At 39.5% G+C, this 12,881-nt stretch overlaps 1 protein-coding gene and 1 long non-coding RNA gene across 2 annotated transcripts in view; one reads left to right on the forward strand and one right to left on the reverse strand.

Annotated features, from left to right (window-relative positions):
* Positions 1-12,881, forward strand: part of RSPO3 (R-spondin 3) — a 58,947-nt gene that overhangs the window by 10,314 nt on the left and 35,752 nt on the right. The gene's annotated exons all lie outside the window — the stretch shown is intronic.
* Positions 679-1,300, reverse strand: LOC147654812 (uncharacterized). Its single transcript, XR_015282541.1, has 2 exons — positions 894-1,300; positions 679-811 (listed from the first exon to the last, which is right to left on the reverse strand). It is a non-coding gene; the product is annotated as an uncharacterized LOC147654812 (long non-coding RNA).

Consider the following 12,881-nt stretch of genomic DNA (forward strand, 5'->3'; position numbering starts at 1 on the left):
CCCAAGAAGAGGACAGCCTGCTATTCACCTCTGTCTGAAATCACATCATTTCCAGCTACCCAGTGAGCAGAGAAGTTCATTTCTCCCTCAGGATCAATCACACCTGAGTCTGGATAAAATAGATTAATAAAAAGAGTAGCCCTCTCTTGCATTTCCATAGTTGATTATGTGAGAGAGGAGGATTCTAACCATAGCTACCACTAAAAGACCACCAAGCATTATGAAAGTCAATCCATAATCCCTTCCGGAGCCTTACATAATTGCTTGAAAAGTAAGTTATTCATCTATGAAACATGCTGGTCAAGCCTTCTAGTCTGGTTCCATGACTGGCTGTGGTTACTTCTGGGAACAGGAAAAAGGGCCTGTGTTTTCAACTGGAAGTATGCAGAGACCATCTTCTACAAAACAGATCAGTCAGAAATTGCAGTACTGCATATAAGAGAGTTTATTCAGAGGTAGATCTTCCATCTCATGTTCCTTGACTCCTACAGAAACATTCTCTGGCTTATATAGTTAATTCCCTGGAACCCCCTGACCCTACAGCTGTTGTTCTAGAATTGGAAAAACTCATGCTCATGCATTGTCATCTCTCCCTTCTCCCCTACACATTAATATCTATGTCTATATGCATTCCCATACATACACAGAAGTTCACATCAGCACAAGCAAAAATTTAAATATTTTCACTTTGAGATTTTCTTAAAATACAGGTAAAATGCATGCTGATAAGGTCAGATAGAAGTTTTTGACTCCATGTGAAGTCCTTTGGTTTATCTGAAAACTGCATCTCTTCTTCCACTGCTCTTGTCATCTGTTTGGTCATGGAAAAAAAAGTAATTAGTTTTACGTGGATTAAACAAAATTCTAAATTAGAGAACAAAAAAAAAAATTACCTGGGAAGCTTGGTAGGGGACCCTCTTTTCTTTCTGATGAGCTTGACATGTTTAAAACTGTACCAGAAAGTTATAAGGACCCTTCCCTTTTTGGTTATGAAACCTTTCTTGCTTTACAAATGACCTGTATCCCTAAGCTGGGAATTTTACTTAGCCACTTGGAAGGAAGACGATGCTCCAGAGGTTATACTCTGGGCAGGGAAAATTGGTGGTCCCAGTGAAAAAGAGTTTTTCCTTGCCACTGTGACAATGCAGCAGCACTGCTGCTAATGTGCCTGGGGTTGGCCATGCATGTGGGTACACTTCTGTAACTGCACCTGTGCATGTGCAAGGAAAGACAATATTCCTCTTTCATCAGCAAACAGAAATGTCACGATCATAAGGTTTTCAGTTAGAGCCTCTGCGTTGTTTTTAATGGGAGATGGTCTAGGCAGAATAAACACGTCACAAAGGTTAAGGGACTGATTCTGTTTCTAGTTACAACTCGTGTCAGGAGGCAAATATCTCACAGAGCTCTGCCAGCATAAAATTTGCATGTGCACAGAATCCAGCCTAAATGTTTATACAGGCTACTAAAAAAACATGATAAGTGGGAGGTTTTTGTTGCCAATCACCAAGAAAAGGAGCAGAAATGTAGTCTGCAATTCTCTTTGTGAGTTGTTGGTACAGGACATGAGGGTATTCCACTGTCTTTTGTCAGAGAACAGCTGCAATTTGCCACTTAAAAGTGTACGAGCGATATTTTTATGCCTTTCCCATGCTGCACTTATTCACCCTGCCCAGCACTGTGTATTCCTAAGTGTTTTCTTTCTTTGCCTTCCCTTTCTTCCTACAGATATTGAACCTGAGCACTATCTTTCAAAGTAGTGCCTGAAGTAATTCACAGAATTAAAACATGCACCAGGCCAGACTAGCTAAACAAGTGAGCACAGAAATAGACACAAAATGTTGCATTTTCTGAAGTGACAAGTGGTAGAGGAAGTAATAAGTCTAGATCAGCTGCATTAGCCTGCCAGATTTAATAGATGTATGATCCATGTCCTTCTCACAATCCGTTCAACACACGAATCCAGCCCAGTCCTACTGGAAAAGAGAACTAGCAGGTGAATGCATTGAACCAGAACAGGCACACCAGAATTCATATGCAATCATACATCCAACATATAGAATATACAATAATGCTTGCCTTTTGTCAAGTTATTTTTTTTAATATTTATTTCCTCATAGTCTCAGCAATTTCTGCTTTTCCTTAGTGTGGCTCCAAAGAAATATGTTTTTAGTGTGCTCTTTCTCTCACTCCCTCATTCGTATTTACAAGCAAATTTCTTCCTTGACATACTTTTCCCTTTCGATTACAAATTATTGCAACTGATGTTGCCGAGACCAGGGTTTTGGGGAGAAATGGTGGAAAGAGAAAGGTTTCCCTTGAGCTGTGGTGTGATGACTTGATGATAGCAGTGGGTTTCTTGGTGAGAGGAGAGAAGCAGTGAAGAACTTCCTTGATTTACAGAGACAGATTGTAAAAACAAGCCACGAATCTCTGCATATACAGAAAGATGTGAATCCTTGGAGCCTGTGTCAGACATAAGGAAGGATGGGAAGGTTTGCACAGAGTAACAGAGAATGTAGCCCTGAGGTCTGTCAAATACAAGAATATGAAGTGTGGAGTTTGTAAAGTGGGGAGCTATGCTGAATGCATCAGTTGACATCAAACATGTCTATGGATGTTTGACCAAACACGGATACCAAACTATCCACCCAGTTTGCCTACTGCTCTCCCCTTCAGGGACCAGCAGACAAAAAGCACTGTTTGCAAAAATATTGAGGGGATAGGAAAGCCCCCTCCACAATGTTGTGCTTTTCCCCACCGCTTTATCAGGGATGGTCAAGATGTGTGGCAGGGCAATTGGCCTCGACTCAGTGCAATGTACAAATAGAAGTTTTCTCAGAAGTAGAATCCTCCTCCTCAGCTGCATTGTTGCAGACAGGATGGGCAGCAGAGTTCCTCAGCTGAGCTGCAACGTGCAGCTCTGCTCACTGAACTCTATAAGCAATTCCCAGCTCTTGTAATGCCTGATGGTCCCAACTTTCCCTGTCAAACCCTTTCTCCAACACATTTAATTCCTCAAAGCTCTGCACATCTCTATTCTCTCTTGTGACAGGTGTTGAATAATGTCCACAAATGGAAATATCTACTCCTCCTCTTGGCTTGCTGTGGATCCATAATCCCCCTCCCCCAGTATATTCAGTCTAAGTAGATTTACAGAGTTAGTCTGACAGTTTCTGAAAAATAGAAATCCTCTGGTTCACAGCAGAGTGCAAGTGCTGCTGTCTCTACAGGCAGGCCTGTAGAGCACTTCTTGCTTCTCTTTAAGATGGACTCCCTCCGATGACGCAGGGGCAGAGGAGGAACCACACCCTGTCCAGCCGTCCGCCTCGTGTTCAGACAGCTCTCTCAGCTGCCAGTTCTTCTTCAAGGTTTTACAATGAAAAAGTTTCACACAAGCATCAGATGAAAGCAATTTTTGAGTCTAAACCAAGCATGGCCAGGTTTGCATTGGTGATTTATTGGTGCAAGTCATCAGCTCCTATTACCTTTTTCTTGAGCCATGCAATTCTCTGGCTTCCAGACATTTCTACGGCCTGATTCTTTTCCTATTGAAGTTAATGGGAGGTTTTGCCACTGATTTCAATAGGAGGCCTCTAACTTTCCAACCTTCTGCCTATAGAGTCTTGAAGTGCTTCCAGGTTTCCATCATAGTCTGCGGTTCTCCTCTTTAAGTCAATTGGACATTAACGGATTGCCTGGGTCCACACCTTTGGATAGAGAAAAGCTCCAGATCTGATTCAGCGCTCACTCACACCAGCTTTATACCCCAGTGGAGTTCCTCCTGATTTATATTGGCAGGAGAGTGAGGTCCAATGTTACTTATGCCTGGGTCATTGCCAGCAGAACACGGAGAGAATTCAAGTCACTTGTTATCCCCTTCCCCACACCTCTCAATCACAGCGTAAATGTATGTACATATATGTGGATATATTAGAATCATCTGGACTCTTTTAAGCTATTTGCCATTGAAAATGACTTCAAATTCAAGTTTTAAAGTTGAAATAACAAAGAAGGAAAAAAGAGTCAGAAGGGAGCCAGCTGCAAGGGTACTCGCAATTTTCATCAGTCTACGGGACACTCCTAATAACATATTTTACTACTTTGTAGTGAACTTTCTTTGCTTCTGCCATAAATATATTCCCTATGCTGTAAATGAATAGCTTGCAAGCTCAGTAAAGTTAATATAGAAGAATAAATCTTAACTACCTAATGTCAGGTCAGAAATATAAATCTTATCTAATATGCCAGGTCAGAAGGAAAGAATACTTTTCGCTGAAAATAGCAAATACTTTCCAGTGCCGAGTCGGAACTTATTTTTCTCTTTAAAAAAATGTGCTGCCCCTAATAAGATGGGTTGAACAGTCTCTTTTTAGAATCTCCAAAAGAAAAATAAACACATAGAGCAGAGTTAATTTATAAAATGCTCCAAAGTTTATCTTGGCAGAACAGTTGTAGGCAGTGAGAGTTCTCTCCCTCTCACACATGCATTCAAACACACACACACACACACACACACACACACACACACATCTCAAAATTAGGACAGGCCTTCACAACAGCAAATGCTACAGAAAACTTATATATCTGGGGAAATTCATAGATTCTTATTCATGCAAGGCTCTCATTTTAAAGTCAATGGAAATTTTTCCAAAGAAAGACAACAATCCTTGGTGCCTTTTTGTGTAAGTACAGACCTGCTGTGTCACAGTGGGGGATAGCAAGACACACAAGTGCCTCGTGTCTCAGGCCCCCCCTTCCATATACCAGTGCTTCTGCCAGCTGTAAGCAGTGATGCAGCCATCATCTCCTCCTCCTCCAAGACCCCAGTTGTCAGACATGGCTGGACAGCCTGGTGGGAGATTTGCTAGCCAGCAGCTGCTGGAACATAGTCCTCTCCCAGCAGCCACAGGCTCCTGCTGCTGCCCATGCTCTTGTTCCTCCTCCACACCTGCTTCACACCACACGCCCTGGTCTCACCAGAGCCAAGCTAGCTTCAGAGGCTGAGGAGATGAGGCCCACCAAGGGCTTTCCTTCAGTCTCATAGAATTAGCTTTATTTACTTTAAAGTCCTTATCAATCTGTGTTGGGGGGCCACAACAACAGGGAAATACTGCAGGTTCCAGATCTACCAGCTAAGAGATTTTCCAAGAGAACTGCAGGTGCTATGCTGACATCCCCCAAACAATTTGGACCTCCTCCACCTCTTGTAGCAGCCACTGGCCTTTCTTACAGTTTATTTACTTCAGTGTCTGCAAAGCAAGCAGTCAAACAGTCATTTTCCCCAAGATAAACAAGAATAGAGGCAGTTTTACATGAACAAAGCACAACTTGATGCTGGAGTGTGCACAATCCTCTGGCACCAATCTTGCTTAGTGCCACCAAGCTACTCAATGCAGAATCTGTCTCACTAAAACCTCACAGAAGTATGCAACAAGTAGGTTCTTCTCTTCTCTTCTCTTCTCTTCTCTTCTCTTCTCTTCTCTTCTCTTCTCTTCTCTTCTCTTCTCTTCTCTTCTCTTCTCTTCTCTTCTCTTCTCTTCTCTTCTCTTCTCTTCTCTTCTCTTCTCTTCTCTTCTCTTCTCTTCTCTTCTCTTCTCTTCTCTTCTCTTCTCTTCTCTTCTCTTCTCTTCTCTTCTCTTCTCTTCTCTTCTCTTCTCTTCTCTTCTCTTCTCTTCTCTTCTCTTCTCTTCTCTTCTCTTCTCTTCTCTTCTCTTCTCTTCTCTTCTCTTCTCTTCTCTTCTCTTCTTCTCTCCTCACTTTTTGGCTGCTGGAAAGTTGCCAGTAATGTCCAGCATTTGGTCTGACAACTGTTCTACTGTAAATATTTAGAAGAATCCATTAGACATTAAACAAAGTGTAAGTAACTGCTCCTAAGTGATAGCTCTTATTAATGTTTGCAGCTATAGACTCTTTACAAAAGCATGTGAAAGTCCTACCTCTAGGCTGCTTGTAAGAAAGGGCAAGACAGAAGGCAGCAATCAGAGCAGTGTAATTTGAGCATCAGTGTGTTATCATTACAAATATCAGCACAGAGACAGCATTCTGTAGAGTGTGTACCATGCTTGCAAATCTTCCAGACAGCAATGAGCAGTGTGTTACCCTGACCAATGTATTTTAAATAATCCATATAAAGCCACAAAAGTACTCAGAGTTCCTGTCCTTGTTAAGATATCTTTGCTTTTCTCTGGTCTGTCCCAAAAATATAACCTACTCCCCACTCCCTCCCTGTCCCTCCCCAAAAAAACCCCAAACTACCAACTCCCCTTCCACCTCAAAATGTATCAAGAATTCTCATGTGTTACAGGGGAAAAGACAAACACTTGTCTGGTGGATTTTTTTAACTCTTGTATTACAAAATTATCCTATTTACACAGTATCTTAAATGCTCTCTGTGCCTAAGGATATCAGTAGCAGAGAAATGATGAACACTAACACTGTTCTGGAGCTTATTATGAAATACTTAAGAAGTAATTCTGCAGAAGTCTCTTTCCAGTGGACATAATTTTGAGAATTGCTGCTTTTACATCCAACTGAGATGGATGAAGATGCATAAACACATCTGCATGTTAGCCAAATTTTTTGCTTAAAAAATAAGTGATGGTCTAGGAACACAGTGAACTGGTACATATCTACATGGGTGTGTACCATAGCAGACTTTTCTATCATAACAGAGGTTGGGGATACAGATTTTTAAAATTTTAATTACTTTATTTATTGTCAGTGATCAGTGAGTAGAGCATGCTAGCTCCAATACAGAAAGGGTAAAAATTAGATACAATGTTTGACTCCAGTGTCCACCTTGAACAGGTTAAGTCCTGCAAGAAAAAGGCCTGGAGCTTACCCAGACCACTTATGATGTTTTTCTAGGGTGGAAATGTCTGGAACTCAGAAGGAATTCATGTAAGGCAGACCTCTTAACATCACATCTAATTTTTGAAACTACCAGTTCTCCTTCTCATTTCTTGTCCCCTTACCTTCAATGAAATAGTGTTTCTGGGTTATCCTAGACATCAATCTGTGCTCATCCTTTCAACTCGGTTTCATAGTCATAGCCAACCTTTCAAAATTAGTCACCATTTCCTGTAAGTGACTTTAGATCTTAGCTGGAGAAATCAATAAAAGCAACCTGGACAACTGGGAGGCTTGGGTATGAGCTACTGAGTAGGAATGTGCTGACTTGGAGGGTATTCCCATCTCTGATCATGGTGACTTACAGAGTTTGTGGCTTCTGTGTCACAGCAGCAAAGAAGGTAGCATGTAAGGCAATTTATCTTCTTCTGTACGTCCGTGTGTGCATGTATAGGAGTTTCAGAAGGCCAAGCAGAAGAGATACTCATGCTCTAGAAAAGCTGTAGAGGGGCAAACTCAATGGTCTCTTCAAGAAAGAGGAACATTAGTAAGCTAGTGGATTAGACAAGTGGCTAAGACACAACAAGAGAAAATGGTGTGAAATTAAAAGGATACTTTCTTGATATTCTCCCATTCTGCACCTTGCACGAATATATAAAGGTAAAATCAACAGGTCTCCTACCATCTGTTTGCATACACTGATGCCTCATTCAGCAGAAATGCTACATAGTAACCTTACTAGACATAAAATTCCAATTTTCTTCATAAGGCAACAATGTGGAATTTGTTCCAAGAAAATGATAGTTGATTTAATTTCTGAAATCTCCTGTGAAACAAGTAGCTCTCAAATCATGAGGAAAATATTGGATCATCACCTTATATTAGAAATATGGCACTTTTAATTGCTTTTACACACTATTATTTCATTCTTTTTTTTTTAATCATTAGAATTAGATTGATAAGCACAATACAACCCACTGTGAGTCAGAAAACTGTGATATTGCTGATATTGTCTCAAGGCAATAAGCTAACAAAAGGCTATCTTGCCAGCATGTGCCCCTAAACAGGGGCACAGTGGCAAGGGATGTCAGAAGGTGCCCAGCATAAACCCTTTGATTCACACAATGATTCCTTTCTCAGGCACAATAATTTATGGCTAAGCTACAGCATGCTTTTAAAAAGATGTCTCACCTCTGATTTGAAACATACATGTGACTGAGATTATACTGCCTCCCTGAGACTAGTGCAATGATTTTATCTACCAAGGCTTTCTGAATTTTATCTTAATTCATGCAGTTGAATCTTGCTGATGCCTATTTCCAACCATTGATCGGTTATATCTTTACTTCCAGTGGTAGATATTATTACAGCATAGATATTTTAGGGGCAATACTTTGTTACAGACTGCCTCTTTTTTTTTTTTTTTACTGCCTCAACAAGGAGCTGCTGTTGTGAAGTGTGCCCAGACAAGGATGGTTTTGGAGAAAACAGTCCCCTAAGCTAGTTGAAGATATTACTATGCATTTTTATGTCTAAGAGCAGGCTTGACTGAGGCCTCAGCATGTCTGAACTCAGCCCTGTTCTATGCTAGTGAAAGCCTTTTGGTGATGAATATTCATGTAGTTGTTCTTTGCTTACAAAGTTGTTAGACAGGGTCTAACACAGTGCTGCCCTTATGTTGTGACCAAGAAACTGTGCTCCTGGTGGAAGTGAAGACATGAGGACATCCCAATTTCCCTCATAGCTGCCTGCCTGCCACCAGCAGCTCTCAAGCACTATGAAGCAACAAAACTTAGAGACCTTCATAGGTGAAAATGTAGCAGTGAGGTGATGCACTGTCCCTTCTTAATCCCTGAACTATTGCTCTGGCATGGGCTTTGGGATGGCTGTCTTGCGATACAAAGCGGAATAAGACCAACAGCAACCAATCTGGATTTGCTGGCCGGAGTCACCTCTTCAACCTGAGAGGTTCCCCAAATGTCTCAGCTCAGACTGGTTATAGCAGCCATCAGACAGGCAGTGATTTCTCCAAACATGTCTTGTTCAAGGCAATATGGCCCTTAAAGCATTTACTTACATCATGGAGCTGCATCTCATTTGATTGCTATAAAGTGCTTCAAGGACCACAGGGTGAAAAGTCCTACAGAAGTGTACATATATTTGGAGTCTTACTGCTGTTGTTGCTATGTGATTATATAATTTTCTCAGGGGTTTTAAGGATGGCTGAAAACACAATAGTTTGCATTAATTATACTTATTCTCTTTTCCCCATGTATGTGATAAAATTTGCAAATGTTTTCCCTGATCGTTTGGCCTCCTTTTCTATTTAGCTTGTCTTTGAACACCTCTTTCTAATTTTCTGTGAGAACACCTTTGTGGTACTGGCTTTTTTCCATATGGAGTGTTACATATGATGTTGGTATGGAAAGTATTATAAGGCAAACAGCAGATTTAAGCTGAAAAAGATACTTTAGAGATTAATGAACAGGCTTTGAGTCTCTCCTTTTACAGGATACTGGTTTGAGTCTTACTGAAATCAAAGCAATCTGTTTGCCTTCCTGTGAGAATATAGCTTAGTAGCCTCTTATAAAACTATTTAGTAAACTAAAAGTTGGACAGCTTTATATTAAAAAAGCACTGAAATTATTATCTTTGTTGAGTCTCTTACTGAGACACAAAGGAACAGGACTGCTGACTCCAAGCACTGCATGAATCTTACTCCCAAATATAATGGCAATGATTTAAAATGCATGAACTTTAATTTTAAAAAGCGAATAAAGTAGTGTTAGAATCCTTTCATATGTCTTTTGAATTCACAGGATTAGAGAAGAGAATTTTTTTTCTAATCTTCTAAAAATAAGGAGAAAAGAATACTGGTTTTGCTCTCTGGAACATCATGAAGATGTGGTCATTATGTTGAAAAATTTGTTTTGTTTTTTTTCTTGCCAATACAAGATTACCCAAAACTATTGAAAAGCTGAAAAATATAAATGTTTAAACTTTGAATTAGTTAATGGCTAAAAAGTTCAATACATTATTTCCAAAGTTAGTATGTTAGGAGTTAGGCTTTTGCCTACTTCAGGAAGATAAGTGTCTGCTCCAAGCACAAGAGCCTCTATTCAAGAGCGAGTCCTTAATTTTAATCAGGTATTTAAGTCTAATTGAAGTCAAGGGGTCTGTAACATATGCGTGTAGGTAACCATATGCTGATGTGCTTTTTCAAATGGGGAGGAATTTAATCATGGGCTTACATGGTAATTGTATGGGGTTTTATTCCCAATTTGGTCTGGGTAGGCAGAAAGTAGCATAAAAGGGATCAAGAAACTTTAAAGCTTGTTAATTTAGTGCTCAGTGTAGAGGAGAAAAAGAGCCTTTTATTTCCCTGAAATTTCTGACCTTCTTTGTTATTTTTCTTCTCCCTGTTACTCTTTGCTCACCAACCACAGCTCTCGTTTGCTGTGGACAATTCCCAAAGGGAACATTCCTCACTGGAGTAAGTTACCCAGCTCTTTTCCTTAATTTACAGTGAGTACAGCACCCCTTGCAGAATCCATAGCAGACCCTTTGGCTGTAAGCCAGTGTTAATAGCATGTTTTCCAATAATCTAATCTCTTCAGTCACAGAGCAGAAATCAGAAAGTTAAAAGAACTGGCTTCTCAACTTGTCTCAGTCTGCCTTTGAAATCTGTGCATGGAAATGTTGTGTGAATAACTACAATAAATTGTTACCACACTTGCACCCATGACTCAATAGTTGTGCCCATAACAATCTGATGTATATGAGAAAACCCTCTATAAAGCAAGGTTTAATGTGGTGCCAGGAATAGACTCTCTCATGAAGGCTTGCGTGTGCAGAGAAGCCAGAAATGTCAGCCAAAGCTGAGGACATATTGTAAATATCCATGAATCAAACACCTCACAATCCTAAGAGATAGGTATCATTTCTCTTTTGCAGATGAAAAAAATCGAAGCTTAAAGATGACAGAGCCAAAATTTCAAAGTTTGGCTCTAGAAGTGAAGTAACAATTCTCTGACTGGACTCCTGACTAAATAGCTTAATTTTCAGACCACTGACCACCTGCATCTTCTGTAGCCATTCTGAAAATGAGGACATATACATAGAAATGAAGCAGGAGATTAGTTGTCTCTCTGGAGGCCCCAGATTTGAAAATGTAGATGCTAATACTTTACAGTGCTAGAAAGGGACCTTAACCAGGCAACTTATCACCCCTCAAATCCAAGAACCCCTAACTTTCTTCAAAGGCACATAACTCAGCAGTACTTTTAGGGAAAGACAGCTAGATGCTGAAAGTCAAACTATACCCTTTACCTTTTTCCACATGGTTTCTTTTTCCCGTGTGATGAACTGTGTATGTTTTTGTTTTGGAGGTGCGGAACTGACCACCACAATATTTTTTCCTTATTTCTAACACTATGCAGAGCTCTGGTGGTATACAGATTACAGATTACAACTGGGTCCATCATTCTACCCCAGGAGTGGATCCCTTCATGTATGACTTTGCTGTCACTAGGAGCATATGCTTGTTGGGTACTTGGGATAGCATTTTGCTACCTCTGTGAGACAAATGGCTTGACTTGCTTTGTGCAAATCCAGAAGGAGGATGTTTTCATTTTAGGGCACAGTTCAGTCTTTATTTCACTTATTCCATTTTGGCATCTGTTTGTGACATTTTTTAACACAATTTTTCTGCAACAGCCCAACATTTTGAGTGGTGTTCTTGCAGTCATCTCACATCTGAGCCCTGTCTCATGGCAGCCCAACATGGTGGCAAGTCACTAGCCACCAGCTGAGCTACTAAATATTCATCATATTGGATGCTTTAAAAATAACTGCTGTGATTTCAAGTTTTTCTAATAGCTAGGGGATGTTGAGTTTTCACTGAAGCCAAAGTAGTTGTTGGTATAACTTATATTAGGCAGTTCTATTTGCAATAATGGGTTCTATCACTCATTCTGCATCAGCTTAACTTCATTAAGTTACAGTGTGGCATAAGAGAACCAAACAGTCCTCTCCTCCTCATTACTGGACAAATTAGAAAAATGTTCTTCAGCAGACCATGTTGCAAAGTGCTAAGGATACTTTGCAAGCTGGCTAAGGCATCCAACACCTGAAAAAGCAGCTCTCTTAAGCCATGAAATACTAAATGGATCATTTTCTTGTGTGAGGGCTTGCTTAGGAAGATGTGCCTTACAAATGTGTACTTGAACATGCAAAGAAAGGTTTAACATGTACCCTCAGGATGCTGCTCTGATCCAGCCTAAATGATGTGATTCCTACCATTATTACCAGTGAAATACTTCAACAAAAGTGTATTTTTACAACCGCTTCTTCAATTGTGCATAAAAAGTGTCAGATGTCACTTGCAATGTACATCAGTGATATTAAATAATGTATTAGACAAATAAAAAATCATCCTTAAAATTTAGAGTTCATAGTTTGCCCATTAATCTTTCCAAATGTGAGGGTTTTTTTTCTCTTTAGTCTAGAGACAAATTTTAAAGACAAATTAGACTTTTTTTTCATGTATTTTTGCTATTGCACAGAAACATTAAAATGGCTTCAAAACCATTGACTTTGCAGCTCCTACGATAAAATGTTTAATAAGACTCATAACACTAACCCAAAGCTCCCTAGATATTTAATTCTTGATTTTTTTGTATAATTATTTGGCTATAAGGTTTTGTTTTTCTTTACCTAATGTTGTCAATAGGTGGCCTCAGTTTATTTTTTTTACTGTAGAATTTCTTTTTGCTTTTAAATTGAAATATAATATCTTATTGCTATTTTAAATGAAAGCCACTCAGACAATTATTAATGAAATAAAATTCAATTAGAATATGACACTCTTGAAAAATAGAAATATTTTGTCAAATATTTTGACAAAGTTTGATGTGTCAGTGTTATATTGTTAATTTGATTTGGGATGACATACTACTACAGATGTTACCTCAATTAAAAAACAAAACAAAACAAAACAAAAAAGCAAACAGAAGCTTTAATTAATTTTA

This window comes from Cyanistes caeruleus, chromosome 2, assembly GCF_971803275.1.
Source record: "Cyanistes caeruleus chromosome 2, bCyaCae1.hap1.1, whole genome shotgun sequence".
NCBI classification, from domain to species: domain Eukaryota; kingdom Metazoa; phylum Chordata; class Aves; order Passeriformes; family Paridae; genus Cyanistes; species Cyanistes caeruleus.